At 36.3% G+C, this 19,121-nt stretch overlaps 1 non-coding gene and 2 pseudogenes across 1 annotated transcript; 2 read left to right on the top strand and 1 right to left on the bottom strand.

Annotated features, from left to right (window-relative positions):
• Positions 1 to 378: 378 nt before the first annotated feature.
• LOC121262422 lies at positions 379 to 7,374 on the top strand (annotated as a pseudogene).
• On the top strand, positions 2,462 to 2,567 carry LOC121263946. Its single transcript, XR_005940425.1, has one exon. It is a non-coding gene; the product is annotated as a small nucleolar RNA snoR109 (small nucleolar RNA).
• Positions 7,375 to 8,351: 977 nt separating the features above from the next.
• LOC121262420 lies at positions 8,352 to 11,931 on the bottom strand (annotated as a pseudogene).
• Positions 11,932 to 19,121: the final 7,190 nt, after the last annotated feature.

Here is a 19,121-nt window from a genome sequence, read left to right on the forward strand (position 1 = left end):
ATACGCTTATATTGCAGTCTCCAAATGGAGACTGTATCTATCATTGCTCTTTTAAGTTGATATGAGTTTAATAATTTTAGAATTAAGTGATTGAATATTAGACTTAATTTTAAATTAGATTAAACATAATTAATTTCAATTCAATCCAAATTTCAATTGCAATTTAAAGTAGAGGCTAGGATTGATATAAAAATTTTATCTAATTTAATAATCATAATTTTTTAAATTTTTATTTAAAATATAATAAATAATTTATTTTTTTAAATTTTAAAATAATATTAATATTAAAAATAATTTTTTATTTAATTTTTTACTGTCATCTCAATTTACTGTAAATTACCCCGATTTAAGTTGGATCATCCGCGCCTCCCCACCCCCCCGCCGCCCCCCGCCCCCGGCCCGGGCCCTCTCTCTCTCCCTCTATCTGATTTCAGGTTTGATTGTTCCTCTCTGCTGAGCTCTCAAGGGATATTCTGGGGTGAGCTTCGAAGTTCTCTCTTTCCCTGTATTTTTTTCTCACTCCTGATTTTTATCTCGTGGGTTGATATTGTTCTTTCATTGTCTGGATTTTGTTTCTTTTCATCTGATTCGTAATAAAGGTTGCTCCTTTTCTTGGTAGTACTCCATTTTTGGGGGCGATTCGACTGAGGAAGTTAAATATTTACACATAAGGAGTATGTACTTAAGCTTGCTAAGTGTTATTCTTCACAGTTTGCACTTAAGTTTGCCAAGTGTTATTCTTCACAGTTTCATCGGGTCTTGCGCTAGGTGTGTTACATAATGATGATCTTTGTTTCCCATCTGATTTTGTATAGTATATGTTGTACTCTTTGGTTGGATGTTGAGAAGGTTGGGGAAATTAAGAGAGAAATGATAATGGGTACATTGGGTAGTCTTTTTCCGACTTCAGTTTTAGCCGCATCAGCTTCATACTCTGTGCCTATGCAATTGCTGTTATCCGGTAGTTTGGACTTTGGAGTGTGGACTCGTAATATATTGCATTTACTGCTGTTTCTGAGTAGGAAAAAAAATGAATATTCTACTCGATTGGGCCTTTTGGATATATATAATCTAAATTTAAATTTGTGCCTGGGAATCGAGTTTTCTAGCTATTGTTTGAATATATATTCTCCTTTGAGGTTTTAGGGTTTTAGCTTCAGTGAAAGCAAGTGATGTGTGTGTGGATATATTTATGTATATATGTGTGTGTGTGTGTGTGGATATATTTATGTATATGTATGTGTGTGTGTGGTAAACCTGTTTGCTAGCTTCGAAACGATGAAAATTTCGACTTTCTTTTCAAAGAAAAGGTTTTCCGGCAAAAAGAAATAAGCAGTCAAGAGTTGGATTATCTTGCATTATTTTTGAAAAAGCACCTCCTTTTTGGCTATCCGAACATCATTGGAAGGGAGGGATTTATGAATCCAATTACCATAGCTGAGAGCATACTTTGATTTTTAATTATGTTCTAGTAGACCTTTTGGTTGATTGTATTGCTTTCCACCTTTGTCTGTCCTCCTTTTTCCATTTTGAGGTCGTCTTATGTAATATAGTTCTAATAAGCTGTTTCATTTAGAACACATTAAACGATGGTGAATGCTGTGGCTGTTCTTGGCAGCAATGAGGGTGTAGTGGGACTATCTACTTCACCCAAGAAGCTGATGGTAACTTGGAAATCCTGTCTGATCATCCAGCAAGTGTAGATGTCTCTATTTTTCACATTTTGAAAGACATTTTGTTTCAAATTTTCAGGCTCTACAACAGTAACTGGAAATATTTCTGGCCTTAAGCCTGGTCTCCATGGCTTCCATGTTCATGCACTTGGGGACACAACAAATGGTTGCATGTCAACTGGTATAGTCCAAAGAGATGATGTTTATTTCTTCGTATCTAAAGCATCCAGTCCAAGAGCAGAGTAAACCCCACTTTGCTCCACATTAATCCCTTTTGTCTTTAATTTTATTTTTAATCTACCTGCTTACAGGACCACATTTCAATCCTGCTGGCAAAGAGCATGGTGCTCCTGAGGATGAGAATCGGCATGCTGGTGATCTTGGAAATGTCACTGTTGGTGATGATTGTATGTGCTGTGTTTACCTCTATCCCCTTGGTCATTCGTTGACAGCTTCCCAATCGTTGGACTCTATCATGTTCTATAATATGCAGGGGAGTAACCCAACTTTGAGGATGAGCTGCTGTGATCTTTCTTGCCCGCCCAACTTTATATGAAAAGCCAGCGGCAGCTAGTGTTTAAGTTCCTAGTTCTATCTCCCATTTCTCTTCCCTGAGTCATCTACTATAGCTGCCCTTCTGTTTATTTTACTCTACCTTAACTCCATTGCAACCAAGTATTTTTCATTTGTCTGTGATTTTTATATTTGTTGGGGGGAGGCTACCGGGTACATGTACCAAGGGAAAGGTGAACACTTCTATGAGTACCCTTGATCTTGACTTGCCAAAGTGGCTGTAACCAAATCAAGTGGCTCATAGAAGTTAACTGGCCAGTCCTTGTGAGATCTCTTTCTTCGATCTCTGTCAACAATCTGCTTACCGAACTTCTAACGTTCTTTTTTTTTTTTTTTTTTCTTTTTTCTTTCTAATTATTGCTATTTTTTATTTTTTGGATGGGTAAAGAGAAGGGAGAGAAGAGGGAAATGGCATAGGATTTAGCCGTTTTAAGAGACCCTTCTCAAACATCAATTGTTAATACGGGTCACCTTCCAGGCAAGCTGCTTTGATTTCCCAGCAGTTTGCGTCTAATGGTGCCTACAGTCTTCTACCAAAAAATTTACCAAAAAATAATATGCAGAGCAAATTGTTTCTGCTGTTAGTTACCTGATAAGAAGGCTTAAGATGGGTATGTATTTTGTTCTGACACACAGTGGTGCACTAATGGATGGTATCTCTTTTCATACAGGGACAGCCAAGTTCACAATAATTGACAAGCTGGTGTGTTTCATCTTCTGTTTAAGTTTTACTTGTGCACATATATTTAGTTACTTTTCACTGATGTATTTTACAATTTTGCAGATTCCACTTTCTGGACCAAATTCCATTATTGGAAGAGCTGTTGTTGTCCATGGAGATCAGGATGATCTTGGCAAGGGTAAACTCTTGAAACACAATGCTTGAAATCGTTCTGTTTTAGTTTTATTTTCTGTATATTCATGATTAAAGCCAACTATATGTAAACCACTAAGTCACAATTGGAGCATCTGTGTTGATAAATTGTTTTACTTGGTAAACAAGAAGAGTAAGGGCTTTTATGTTGTTTTTGTTTTTGTGGGGGTAAAGGTCACCACTTTAAGCTAAAGCTCTAGATATTTAGGGTAAATATTAGAAAACTGAGATTTTGATATCCCCTTTCAAGTTTGTCAGAGGTTAAAAAAATGATGTTACTCTCAAGTCTGAAGCCTTTGAATTGGTTTCTAATATGGACTTCTGTTATTGAATTTTTCCCATTTCCCTAAGTGCTGTTGAAGTTATTCTAGAAAAGGTGCATTAGGGCACATTTGAACACTGTGAATTCTCAAAATTGTCAAAACTTATCATAATTCTCAAATTTTTTCATAATTTCATTCCCAAGCATCACTCTAAACACAAAATTTTTCAATTTCAAATTTTCAACTTTTTCATCTAATCATTACTTAATCATTATTCAAATACAAAAATCAATACAATTTTTACAAATTTTAAAATAAAATGCAAAAATAATACAATTTTTACAAACTTCAAAACAAATTTTTTTTCTAAGTAAAAGTAGAATTTTTGTTGATAAGAATAGGCATGGCACAAGTACATAAGAAGTATACACAAAAAATGCCTACGTTCCACTAAGCACTAGTGAGGGATACAATCAAATCATGAAAAATGTCTCATTACAACTAATGACCGAAGCCCAAGAAAATAAAGCATTATAAAAGAATCTCTTCAGCTCATCCAAGAAACGCTCCCTGTCTTCAAACAATTTTTTTTTATCAAAACAAAAATAATATTAAAAAATAATATTCAAACAATTTTATAATTTTCTAATATTTTTATTCAGCTTCTTCTCTCTCATTTCTCAAAACCTAATAAAACATCTTCACTTAAATCATTTCACTACTATTCACAAAATTCTGATATACTCCAAGTGTCCAAACATGCCCTTAGATTGGTTTCTTCTTGTAGAGGTACTTGTAGATTAGGGCTGTATATTTTACTGTCTCCCATTTTCCTGTGATAATCACTGTTTTTTATGTACTTATTCCATTGTTTTTATGCATTTATTGCCAATGCATTTGGATTCGGTCCTTAATGCTAATGAATATCTGGACATCAGTTCTTGCTTGACAAATTGATGCTTCTAGATTTCCCAGCATCAATTTGAGGGGGGATGTCACGAAGATATGATTTGAGTATCATTATTGTAATTTTAGTAACATTTTCCTTTATAGTTAGATACTTTCCTTTCTAGCTAGATATATACATAACTGTGTAAATACTTACCTGGCATAGATATTAGGCGCTGGAAATTTGGCATTTATTGTGTAAAATCCCTTCTATATAATGAAAGCAATCCTTATCGAAAGGGTATTCAAACCAATTTGACAGAGAATGCATATGGTCATGTTAACTAGGATTTCTTATGTTACTTGGGTGGTGTGGTTTTGGGGAAAGATGGATTTCATGGATTAGGCATTGCATTACTACAGCCCCTTTTTTCAGTTTTGGTGAATGGTGCACTGGAGGGGTTCTTTAACAGCTCTAGGGGATAAAGGCAAGGGGACCTTCTTTCCCCTTTTCCATTTGTCATTATCATGGATGCACTTAGTTGTATGTTGGAAGCAGTTGTTGATGGAGGTTTTCTTTCTGGTTTCTCTGTGGGAGGTGTTAATATTTCTCATTTTCTCTTCGCTGATGATACTTTACTTTTGTGTGATCTGCACAATGGTCATATTCTATATTTGAGGGCTCTTCTGATTTGTTTTGAAGCTGTCTTTGGCTTGAAGGTGAATCTTTCGAAGTCTGAAATGGTTCCTGTGGATATAGTGAATAATGTTCAAGGTTTGGCGAACATTCTGGGTTGTAAGGTCTCTTCGCTGCCCTTGAAATATCTTGGCCTTCCGTTGGAGGCTGCTTTCAAGGTGAAATCTATTTGGGAGGGTATGTTAGAAAAAAATGATAGAAGGTTGGCAGGTTGGAAAATGATTTATTTTTCTAAGGGCAGTAGATTAACTCTTATCAAAAGTATGTTATCTAACCTCCCTTCATACTTTCTTTCCTTATTTTTGTTACCTGCTAGTGTGGCCTCTCAAAATGAGATGATGTTTCGTAATTCTCTTTTCGAAGGTATTGGGAAGTAAGCTTAAGCTTCACCTTGTTGGCTGGGATAAAGTTTGTTTTCCGGCATCTTGTGGTGGTTTGGGGGTGCATAACTTGAGGATCTTCAATAAAGCACTTTTGGAGAAATGGTTGTGGAGATATCAAAGGGAAGGAGAGAGTTTGTGGAGAGTCGTTATAGATTCAAAATACAGGGAGTCTTAGGAGGGTTGGTGTTCTAATGAAGTGAGGGGGCATATGGTGCGGGGTTGTGGAAAAATATTCGCTCTGGATGGGAGAGGTTCTCCAACTTTTTCAGATTTGAGGTTTGGAAGAGGTTATGGTGTCTATTTTTGGCATGATGTTTGGTGTGGTTTAGGGCTCTAAAGTATGTTTTTCCTACCCTACTCTTCTTATCAAAATTTTTTTTTTGTACTCTTTAGCAGATGTCTAGTGACAAAAGAAGCTTTGGCGGCTGGCTTGTTGGTGTGTTCTTGTGATACTCCATATGATAAGGATAAGGGTAAGTGGTGTAAAGGATCCCACATTGCTTGAGAATGAGAAGTTCTTGTTCTTTATAAGGTTCCAATGGGGCTCTAGTTGTATCATTAATTAGTCCTTTTGGAGTATAGGCCATGTGGTTTAAGCCTTCTATTGGGGCGTTATAGTTCTAATGGTTTTTTCCATTGGAATGTCAGTTTTTTAGAGCGGCTCATGACTGGGAACTTGGAATGTTTGCTGATTTTTTTGACGACTTGTATGCTATGTTCTTTTGTTTGGTAATGTGATGGAGGATAGGGTGATTTGGACTCTTGATGGAAATTCTAGGATCTCGGTGCGTTCCTATTATAAGGCTCTTTGGGGTTCTCTAATGATTATTGTTTTTCTTGGAAGGCTATTTGGAAGTTTTAAGGTCCCTCCTAAGATTGCTTTCTTTATATGGACTGCTTCTCTTGGGAGAATCCTCACCACTGACAATGTGAGGAAATTTGGTCTCATTATTATGGATTGGTGTTTCTTGTGTAAGAAAAATGGGGAATGGATCATCTATTGTTACTTGTGATGTGGCCAGGTTCTTGTGGAATGAGATTACTAACAGGACTGGTGTGGTATGGGTTATGCCTGGCAGAGTGGAAATTTTGAAGTGCTGGACAGGTATTAGGGGAAATATTCACATCGCTGCTGTGTGGAAGATGTTATTCCTCTTTGTATTATGTGGTGTTTGTGGATGGAGAGAAATAAGAGGTGCTTTGAAGACCAGGAGCCATTCCTTGGATGAGCTGAAGAGATTTTTTTTATAATACATTATTCTCTTGGGCGTCAGAGTATTTAGTTGTAATGAGGGCAGTTTTCATGATTTGCTTGCATCTCTCATTGTTGTTTATTGGTACTTAGGCTTATCGTGCGTATACTTCCTGTGTACTCGGGCTTTGCCTATTACATTGTGCTTAATAAATTTTTTACTTGTAAAAAAAAAAAAAAAAATTCCTGTATACTTGAGCTAAGCCTTTTCCTATTAATAAAGTTTACTTATAAAAAAAAATCATTGCCACTTCTAACTTAATATAATTATTTGATATGTAGGGGGACACGAGCTTAGCAAAAGCACCGGAAATGCTGGTGGCCGAGTAGCTTGTGGTATGTAAATTATCCAAATCACCCAGAAGTATGATCGATGCATAATTTGAACATAATTTACAGCCCATTTTTAATTTGTCTATTTGATCTATGAAAAAAATCTGCATTGTTGTTTTTTCTATATCCTTTTGTCTTGTCTTTTACCTTCTGCTCGCATGATGTTTAATATTACCACGGAATTTTGTACAGGTATAATTGGTCTGCAAGGATGAACTGCTGCTCCCAAAACCGTTCATCTAGTGTGTAGGCATTATCTCCTGCAAGTAGGCTTGTGAAGGACTTCCTGAGTTCTCTTCTAAATAAATGACAAACCTTTGCGTTGGGTCTGTATTTGTGATCTAAAATTGGGTGCTTGTGCTTTGTTTCCTTTTCATGTAATGCCGACCTCTTTCTTATCAGTATTACATAATGTTGAACAAATTTTCATTCGCCTTAGTTTTAATGGGTCTTCTTTCTTCCATCAGGTTTAAATTGCCCCTTTTCATCTCTGTTCCTGATGATAATACGAAAACGTTACGAATAATTGTGATTGTACATGGTCTAACATGCTAGAATACACATAAATATAGCATTGAGAAATGAAGTGAAATGCCCCTGGGCATATAAATAGCTACTGCAAATTTTGTGAATGGCATTCGTTGTATGATACTGCAGCCATCCTGTGATGTGGCATACTTCCACTGAGGGTAATCCTCTTTATTATTATTTTAACTTCTCAATGTTCTCATCCACATGCACGTAAGGTATGTACCAAGCATCCACCAGTGTCTCTCAATCTATCATTTAAGGGTCATGCATTTTTTCATGCTAGATCTTATTAGAAAAACCAGTGAACCAAACTTCTCACTTACACACAACAAAGTACGAGAGCATCGTAACCCCTTGTCCAAATATCATTGACAATCTTTCTTTAGTCATGAGAAAATTAAACTCATTTAAAAGTGCAGGCATCACAATAACTTAACTACACCCCCACAAAGCAAGCAACTGGGAATCAGAAGGGGGTAGCAAGAGATACCAGATTTTTGTTAAAAGAACTAGAAAAATGGAGAGCAATCAAGATACATCGATCACAAAATCGATGTGCGCATTCAATAGTGCAATGGGCATATTCCAACAATAAGTTGGGAAAAATCTCTCTGATAGAAATCCCACCATATTTATTAGATTTTTATAGTGGAAGGACCCCCCATTAGGCACTAGAAGCATGATCTGATATGGCCTGAAATGGTTTGTAATATGATCTATTCTCTTGTAGTAATGCTATTTTCACTAATGACGTCACTTTAGGGAAAAAAAAAAAAAAGAACTTAACAACACCCAACAACTTATTATCACAAAAATAACCACGATGTCAATTGACGTGTTAAAAAAAGGGCAAACCCCTTCCAGAGCTAGGGGCAAACACAATCAGCTCTAAATGATTTCTTTTTGATTGGTACAATCAGCTATACATGATATGCAGCAGTTTCAAAAGATTATGGTGCACAGCCATCCCGCTACCCTATTGTATCCACATCCTTTATGTTCTCTGGGCCTTCCCGCTGAGATATTCGCAGTGCAGAAGCAAATATTTCACAAGCTGGTTCAAAGGCATGTGGTGCCTTACTGTCCAGAAGATGTATGCAATCTACAACACATTCTACATTCTTTGCTTGCCGCCTTCTCATTGCCCTTGATTAAAACTCCGTTCGGTTGGTGACCCAGGAACAAAGGGAACAAAACCCCGGCCACCAAATACGGGGCGCATGAAGGCATCGTCGAATTTACGCCAGTACCGATGAACAATGTGGGTAGGAGTGGCCAGGAGTGCACGTATGCTGCTTGGTCGGGTAATTTCAGGAAGGTCAAACTCAGAATCCAGCCCCTCTCCAAGAAGAGGCACAGAATCCTGCCCCTCTCCAAGAAAAGGCACAGTTACAGATTTTGGAGTAGACGGATCTGACTGTACCTTGCTGGCTGTGTGTCTTGGATGTAGAAGCAAGAACCTAATAAGAGGTTTAGTCAGCAAACCAAACACCTGACCAGAAACAAATATGAAGTGTTATTACCATTACCAAGAACATTGAAATTTCATATGCAAAACTCATTCATACAACATCGCAAGCAATCCTAATGCCAAAAGCAACCATAAATGTAACTTTTTTCCTTACAAAAATTCATGTGAAGGGCAGTTGGTTTTCTTGTTCCCCTAAGAAGCATCGTTCCTCTTAAGAAAATAACACATATATAGAGCTCACCCAAAACCTCAATTGGAATCATGGTGGAACTGATCCACTTTAATTGTATCTACATAAAATTCTGTCCATGATGCTCTTGCCAAACAAATAATAAAGAATAAATATGGAGGAAGCAGGCATCTGACAGCAAGCCCTCGTCCAATGGAGCTTTGAGCAATGGAACACCCATATTCTTGATAGCTAAGAAGCTTAACGGTGAAGACCATAACAGCAAGCAACATATTTGCAATTTCTCTTTTCATTGTAAATGAATCAGCTAATTCTCAGAAAATACAAACCCTTGGCATATCAAGAGGCCAGATTGGGCTCTTTTAATGTGACATCAGAAGATGTGCCAAGTAAATAAGTTTGACCCTCAATGGACCAACCATGTACACAATAAAATTAAAAGTGAACGAAAAAAGAATGGAAAGATTAATATTTATCACTATAGAACAAATTAAATCAAGTCAATATGATTTCACAGATCACAGAAAAGGCAGTAGACATCCCACCACTGTGCTGAAGAGAACAACAGTTATGGTGCTGGTGATCATGATTGCATTTCCTCGCAATTGAGTATGCCCTGACCTTGTGAACTGCATTTAGAAAAGTAAAAGGTTTACTAAATTTTCCACTGCTACCATCTCTCTATCTGTCTCTCACCCACGCACGCATGCATGCACCATTCAAGTGTTCTTATTTCAAGTGGAAGAGCATAAAAGAAACTGAAATTTCCCTCTGATGAATTATTTCTTAACAAATTTTCTATTTAGTTATAAATATAACAGCGTGTCCATATCTTACCTGATTATAAGCGAGTGCTATAGACACAGCACCTCTCTTGAGACCAGCCCACCATATTACCACCTACAACAATAAATATGGTGGTGAGATTTGGTACATCAATGAAGTACGAGAAAAACAGAATTATGCTGCAAAAGAAACAGAAAGCATACTTGTTGCCTGAAGTTGATTTTTTCCTTTGGAGATTTTTTAACTAAGTTGATTAAAAATGATAAGGGGAAAACAAAGGCTGCTCTTCCGGCCATAATCAGACCTAGCAGTATTGAACTCACTGCAACAGATGTTCCAGGACTGCAGAAAGCAAAATCAAGCATTGCATGTTAGAGCAATAAATAATGTCTCAGCAAGGCAGCTATATCATACATTTTTTCTGAAAAATTACATAGACTGCTACTACTACTACTAATAGATATAAGGTTCAACATATTAAGAGCTTGGAACTAAAAGGACTAGTTAGTCGTCTGCTCTTATGCTGATAATACCTGCCACTGACAAATCTCCACTTTTCAATGTCCAAGGCATCCATTCCAACATAAACGAAGATAAAGATCTCAGCAACAAATGAAAGGGTTGCAAAAGCATGCCTGTGATAATTTGAAGGAAAATCTAAAGCATTAGGTATATGACAAATTGACCTTTGTTCTACATATGAAAAATGGGTTAAAATGGCTTGATAGCTTCTAAGAAGAATTACTTGGTAGTGATTCGTGAACACTCAGTCACATTGTGCCAGGTGTAATGGGACATCACAATCCCACAAAAGAATACCGTGAGAATGCCACTCAAATAGAACAACTGCATAACAGATTAAATACAGTAGCATCTTAGTGAGATGAAAAATAATTAGCAATCTATCAAATCTGCCGTCTACATAAAGCATTTGAAGCATAGAAAGAGAAATGAGTGCCGTTAAACTATTAGACATCTTACTTCAGCCATCATATATGAAAGGTATGCCATGAGCATCATAAGAGCAACTTCACGATCTGTAGAGTGCCTAAATCATGAGAAAAATTGTATTATCAGAATTTCGTTTTAGTATATGATTCTAATACTTCTTTCCTCCATCAGTTAAAAGTTTCTTCAGAAGCCAAATCAGGAGACCTTAAATATTAGGTGTCACCAGACCACTTTCAACAAATAAAAACCTAGCGTACGATCTAAAGACCAAACAAAGCATCTTCTTATTATGAGACTAGGTCCATTTTCAACATTAGTATAATAACAATGGAATACTATTGTTACCTATAAAAAAAAAAAACAATGGAATACTATTGTTGCAATACCAGTAAAAGCAACTGACTCGATCATTCCAATTCTGACAAACGTACCTTCCACAATACAGCTTTTTGATGATCTATGCACTTAGCAGCCCGGTCTGCAGGGGGAAAGAGATGTCATACCGCAGGAGAATGGCACATGTAGCATAACACACGTGCATTAATACATAGGAATCTATGAGAGAGAGAGAGAGAGAGAGAGGCTTACTATCACCCCAAGCATTGTGCTTGTGAGAAACAAATAAAAGAAGTTGCCAATAAAATGCAAACCAATCCTGGGGTCGATATGATTGAGGTCAAAACTCTGGATTGCATTAAAAAGTACCACTGATGTTGCATCATTTACAACACCCTCCCCAAATACAAGACTGTAGAGTAAAGGCGTCTCATCCTGATTAAGCACCTGCACCATCGCACGAAAGTTCAGGTTTGAAGTGTAGATACCTTATCCGATTGAAGACATGATAACATGCTGATATCTGCTATACGTGCAATGTACATACAGAGTCCGTGGCAGCAAATATTGCACCGATTGCTGAAATAACGGATCAATACAGTCAGAATGAAACAGCAAACAAAGTTACTCGAAAAAGAAAATTGGCAAATGTAGTACCTAGATAATCCCCAATATCCAGCGAACCAATATCCAATTTTTTGAAGAACTGAGTAACCCCTGGATCAAGCATCAGAATTTTACAGTCACAATAAGATGGTAATATAAAACCCAATAGCTCAAACTCTTTTTTTCTTTATTTGCTAGGCCTAACATGCTTTAATCCAAATCAGAAGGGTATTTGATACAAACATGGTGAACAAAATAAAAATTTATTGAAAAGACTCGTGTACATTATTTGGCCAAAGAAATAATGTACAAAGTGACTTAGACAGAGTAAACTGTCGAGTATGGATGCATATATCACTCTCATTCCATCCTCTAACACCAAAGAAATTAGTAATATGCCTTCAAAATAATATCTAAAACTAAAGAGTAGGTGTCCACCCAACGCAATCACACAGATACTGAATATAAACTGTCAGATAAGAGAATTATCACTTTTTTGCACAAGAAAAGAACAGTTTCATTTTTAGGAATGATTCTCTGCTATGTAATGGTCTCTCCTCAAAGATTGCACAAAACAGAAGAGTGGGAATTATCAGTTCTAAGCATAGGTAAGTACTAAAAGTCCGGATGAAATTGCTTCAAACAGAGAATTTTCTGCCGAGTGAACTTACAGGTAAAGTTCAAGAGAAAAGCAACTATACATTTCTAGTGGATAAATCCTCCTATAGATTGGTATGACCAAACACAGATGGCTCTCTAACCACCAAGAAAGAAGGTTAGGGTGATGCTTTGAGAGGGCAGCTGCTCTTGCTTTTGCTGCTGTATGAGTCTAGAATTGTCTTACAGCATGAATTGGGAGCGATTGACAGTAATTAATTTTTTAATAGCTTGGAGGGTCGTAAGAAGAATGGGGACATGCCACTGACTCCATGAATATGGCCATATTTTGAATGAGCAGCACAGTGCCATGAAAAAATCTTTGAAGAGGAGATTTTCGGATCGCTTGGTCGCTTTGAAATCACTGATAATACCATCAGTCAGAGAAGTCATAATCTAATTGGCTGCATTGCTAATAAATGGTATCATCTATATATAGAAATTGTCTTAAAAGAGATTCAAACTATCTTTATATTATCTGCGTGGGATATTGTTCTATGTACCCTTTCGATTAGTTTGCCAAAACAGCTGGTGAAAAGGAAATAATGATAATAACAATACTATCCTCTAGAGACCTCATCACTTTATCTTCTAATCACATGGTGCCAATTAGACTAGAACCCAGACTGCTATAATTACCTCCTCTGTGTGCTACTCTCAGGTAGAAGGCTGAAAACCATATGTCCCAACAACCCTACAAAGAACCACTATATGATTACCAACAAAGTTTACTCTGTCAGTGCAGAAACACAATAGGAACTGTTTGTTCAAGCGATCATTGAAATTGGGATTGAGTGAAAAGTTAAGAGTCGAAGACTCCCTGCTGTTCCAATTACTAAAGAAACCTTATGATTTGACAACTCCCAAACAAATTTAAGGCACAGTTTGCTACATATTCTAGGGTGGCAGAAATTTTTTATAAAAATTGCATTGTTAACATAAGATTAGCGATTCTTAATGTGAAGATATCAATTTGAACCAATAAAAAGTTAAAAAAAAAATGTGGTGCCCATTTCAACAAAAACACAATTGTGAACTACTTATTGCAACCATGCTTTTTGGTGAAATCAAATTAAACTGATGAAGTCCCAGCTGATGACGTAGGAACAGAAACTAAGTATACATCTCGAGATTTTCAAATCATTCAAACACTGGAATAAAATTTCCACACTTTTATGTGAAATGCCACATTGGGCACGTTTCATTTGTAAACACTCCATGGCTTCCAGTAAACCATAAAATCTCTTCCTGCTACTTATGCAGCCAAGTATACCACTTCATGGAGTATCAATTAAATTTCTACAATTAGATCTTTAAACAGACGTACCATTTGAAAGCTTGTAAAACTTATTTTGCAAGTAATCAAGAATTGCGTTGAAGAACACAAAAGGCATATTCAGCATATGAGAGCTCATAAAATTTGTGCACAAGAATGTCATAGTTCTTTTAAATCTTTATATGTTTGAAAGAGAAATGATTTGTACAGTTCTAGGGTGTGCAAGCCCCACACACCTTCCTTTAAAAAATGTAGGCAAACAGGCACTATTTATTTTCCAAAGGAGGAGTGTGTGAGGCTTAATCGTCTTAAGACTGTATCTAGCATTACTTATGTTGAAATTGCCTAATTAAACACCACCCTGCACCAGTTTAGTATGCTCTAGCCAGTTTAGTCCTAAGGTGTTACCAATGCGCTCTCTCTCTCTCTCTTTGAAAATAGCATATAATGTCTATTTGATCTATGAAAAAATCTGCATTGTGGGTTTTTTCTATATTCTTTTGTCTTGTCTTTTACCTTCTGCTCGCATGATGTTTAATATTACCTCGGAATTTTGTGCAGGTATTATTGGTCTGCAAGGATGAACTGCTGCTCCCAAAACCGTTCATCTAGTGTGTAGCATTATCTCCTGCAAGTAGGCTTGTGAAGGACTTCCTGAGTACTCTTCTAAATAAATGACAAACCTTTGCGTTGGGTCTGTATTTGTGATCTAAAATTGGGTGCTTGTGCTTTGTTTCCTTTTCATGTAATGCCGACCTCTTTCTTATCAGTATTACATAATGTTGAACAAATTTTCATTCGCCTTAGTTTTAATGGGTCTTCTTTCTTCCATCAAGTTTAAATTGCCCATTTTCATCTCTGTTCCTGATGATAATACGAAAACGTTACGAATAATTGTGATTGTATATGGTCTAACATGCTAGAATAACATTCGTTGTATAATACTGCAGCAAGCCTGTGATGTGGCATACTTCCACTGAGGGCAAATCCTTTTTATTATTATTTTAACTTCTCAATGTTCTCATCCGCATGCACGTAAGGGATGCACAAAGCAATCCCCAGTGTATCTCAATCTATCATTCAAGGTTCATGCATTTTTTCATTAAGATGGCTAGTCCAATGTGGACACACCTAGTCAAAAGTTGATACTATAACCAAAAGTTAACATTCTAGCCAAATTTTGGACTTGGCTAGAATTCTGATTTTTTTTTTCCCACTGAACACTGAAGAAATTTGATGGGTACCAAAATGCCGCTTACACAGTTCTGGACAAATTTGGAACCCAAAACTGTTCCCTCATCCATACATTATGCAACTGAAGAGTGCCTCATATGCACATCAGGTGCCAATAAACAGAAGTCCAAATACAAATGGATACGTATGTTAAAGATGCAAATTCAGTCAGTGGTGTAGGAATGATAGACCAGCAAAAGAGTACCGAGACGAAACTGGCACAGGCACCGCTTCAGGCTGGGCAGCCTGATAATGATGTGTCTTGTCTTTGTGCAGTAAAGCATCAGCAACATATGTGGAGTATAAACTATCCACTTGATCAGTTTCTGTCCCGCGTAAATTGGCACTCTCGATTGGGTGCATTCCACCAATAGGATAAGAACCTGATGAAACACCATAATGATAACCAGTAGCAGATGTTGCAGTTGCAAAAGGTACAGTGGATGGCGTTTCACGTCTAGCACCAAGACCATAAGCATGGTACTCTCTCATTCAAGTAGAGAGAATCCGCCTGAACAGTCTCTCTTTTTGGGGACAGCATTTATATGTAAAAGGTCAGGCTGTCTTAGAAGGTGCTCTCCCTGAGGACCATAAGCTCGATAGTCCTTTCCAGCCAGGTAAAAGTCCCGAGGAGTCTCTTCTCTTGGTAGAGTTGCCATGTCTCTGTATACAAGACGCTGATGATCCCTTTCATAAGATGGCAACTGAAATCTACTAGAATCACTATTTGTATAAGGATCCCTAGCAAGTGTTTCCTTCTGATAACGGGGCCACACTTCTCTTACTCTTTCATGAACTTTCCTGTCACCAACTCTAGCGACTTGAGGAAAGTAGACATCAAGGCTCCATGGACTTGCATCCAATTCTTCAGATATTCTGATTCAATTAAATTGGAAGAAGTAAAAGTTCAAAAACTTGAAAAAAAATGAATGCATTATGTATTAGTGTACATGTGTACTGCCAAAATTGTTAGTGAAAATAAATCAGAGGAGAGAGAGAGAGAGAGAGAGAGAGAGAGAGATCCCCAGAAGCACCAATTTATGTGCAAGCTCGATAAATTATCAGGCACATCAATCAAAATAAGGTCAACACAATAAAAAAAGTAAGTTACCATCTTTACATACTGGCTTCCTCTCATCTGTGAAGGCTTGGGTTCAGCAAATTTATTTCTAACAAGAAAAGGGTAAACTTTTTTATAAGTGGGAAAAGGTTAAATCAAATATGTCCATCAACATCAACTGTTATCTAAACCATAATTTTCAGTTGTCATCCTCTTTATCTCCTCCCAGAATCGGGAATTGCCACATAGTGAAAGAGGTGAAGCAAGGGAATTCTAATATCGAAGGGATCAAGGACTTCCTGGATCAGAGTTCCATAGGAGTCAGAAAGCAGTTGCAAAATCCAGTCGGAATATGTGCTTCTTCCCAGTTTCAATAACAAATGGATTTGAAAATATGGAAAATTTACTTGAAACCTGCTCCATTGGTGCCTGTTTTGGAAGAATTGACAGGGGTGCCTGTTTTGCTGTAAGATCATCTGATCTCAAAAATCTATTCGATATCTTTAAAGAAAGTACTAGAAGTGGAAACATAGAGTGGGAGGCTTTTTTGCTGAAAAGCTATCCAAGAATTCAAGAACTAGAAAGACATATGAAGTGCAAAAGAAAGACACCCAGCAAGACAAGTGAGAATCTAAGTAATGCATAGGAAGCTCTACCGTCAAATATAACTCTAAAAAGAAAAGCATTTATGTTTGCTCAGTCAATTCCAATCTCAAAATAAGCAGCACTTGTACAACTTGACCCATCTATCGATTAAGCCAACTAGGATGATAAATATACCTCATACTAGATCATGGCATGCCCTCCTTCACCTGCATAGTGTGCTTTTGCACACACTGTCTTTATATTTACTTAGGTCAACTTCATCCAAAATGGAGAAAATAAATTAACTTTGATCTAGCAGACACCCACAATAAATAATCTTTGGGCAATATCACAGCAGCCCTATCTTTTCACTTCCTTTGCTTTTCTTTCCTCATACATACTACTTAGGTACTTCATATAAAAAGAAAGCACCAATAAAGTTATCTTCACAGCTCTAGCACTGGAAACTATGCTATTTGTCGCCATGAATAGTCTAAGTGAGCAATACAACAATTTGAATACTGCCTAGCCAATTACTTTTTAATGAATTGAATATCATCTAATGTAGTTCAATATCCCTATCAAAAAACGCAGTTAAAAAACACCATCACACAACTCTTTTTTTTTTTTTTTGGGCGGGGAATTCGAGAAAGGGACAATTTCCATAACCTCATTTGTTTTCCCTCCCTATCCTCATAGATCTTTCAGTGACTTTTCTAGAAATACACCAAAAAAGTAAACTCTGTACCGTTATTATCGATAGTAACATTATTTCCAGTCGGCACTCTTGTGGGGGCTCGCGCATAAGGACCTCGACAAAGCATAAAGCCCTAAGAATATCGACTAAGTCTAAACTAATTCAAACTCCAAATGCCCTGAAAGCCATCTCAATTTTCTCCTTTAGAAACTCACATTAGACAAACTACGTACTTCTACCAAGTGAAAAACATCTTTAATCCAATGCATAAAATCAAGCAGTGAATTTTATAAATCTCGCGATGAATCATTCACATCGATAAATCCATGAATAGAACAACAGAAATGCATCTACCTAAAAAATCAGAGTTTAGTTCAACCTAGCCTAATAGTAATACCACAATGGGTGGAGACTCGCACTTTAGCGGGTTAAAAACTCTACAATACCAAGCACCAGAAAATCCATTTTATTTTCTAACTTCTACCTTCCCTACCTTTTCTTTTAAACAAACCCAATTAATTTCAATGAGATTAAAAGCCAAAAAACAGAGAAAAAAAAAAAGTTCCAATTAAAACCCTAAGACGGAGAGAGATAGGAAGAGAGTACCTGGCGAAGCAGAGAGAAAGAGAGAGGGCGACTGTCAAAAGCGAGAGAAAATGATCGAGAACCGTACAGTAGATCTGGGAGAGAAGAAGTGTTAATTAATAGTATATTATATATGATTGTTTTTTTTATTTTTCAAGCTTATATATGAATTGAATACATTGGCATCCTCTATATCCATGATTCCATGATGTCTTTTCTTCTATTTGGAAAAAAATAATAATTCTAAACATACACATTATTTAAAAATATATAATTTTATCTTTTTATCTTTTTATTTTATGAAATATAAAAATAAAATTATATATTTTTAAGTAATATATAGAATATGAAATTCTATGTAGAAAGACTAATAATATTCTTATAATTTTTTCAAAAAAATCTTACTCGTCCTACGCCACACATTTTTTTTTCTTAGCAAGTATGTTGTACTCCTCTAAGTAAAAAAATTCAATTAGTTTATTAGAAATAAAAACAAATAAATAAATAAAAACAAATATAATATGTGGGATGATAAGAAACAAAAACTTTTTATTAATTATAAGTTCAATTACGACAATGAATTTGAAGATTGTTAAAAGTTTAAAAAAGCGTATCATATGAATTGATGGGGATAATAATAATAAAAAAATCTTGATACATTGTAACATTTATCAATGCCAAGATAGAATCTCATTTAATTTTAACTGTCTAGATAGATTAAGAATAAAATAAAGGTCATATAACACAATATCGGTAGCAATATCCCATAGGAAATGAAAATGTTTTCACTTAATATTCAACTTCTAAAGGTCCCAAAATACGTCTTTTAAAGTAAGAAGAGCACTTGCCTTTACATAAACCTTCTAAACAACTTCTCTTTTTCGTTGTCCCCTCCTCGTCTCCCATTCCTCTCTCTTGTCTCTCGTTCCTCTCTCTCCTTTTATCTTCTAGTAGTGAGACCTCCCCTTGAACTGGGCCTAGTAGGCTCAGTTTGGGTCGTGTATATTTAATCCATTCCAGTGATTATAATGAGAAAAAAATTGGTGTTATTGATGAGTGTTAAACACCAATTTTACTTTTTCCAAAATTTAACCTAATGGAAAAATATATATTTAATTATCTATTTGTATCTTAACAACAAGCATTAAGTGTTGCTAAAAACACCAAAGTTCGTATCGAATACTAATATATTTAAACTATCTAGTGTGTTAAGACGTGGGA

This window comes from Juglans microcarpa x Juglans regia, chromosome 4S (genome assembly GCF_004785595.1).
Source record: "Juglans microcarpa x Juglans regia isolate MS1-56 chromosome 4S, Jm3101_v1.0, whole genome shotgun sequence".
NCBI classification, from domain to species: domain Eukaryota; kingdom Viridiplantae; phylum Streptophyta; class Magnoliopsida; order Fagales; family Juglandaceae; genus Juglans; species Juglans microcarpa x Juglans regia.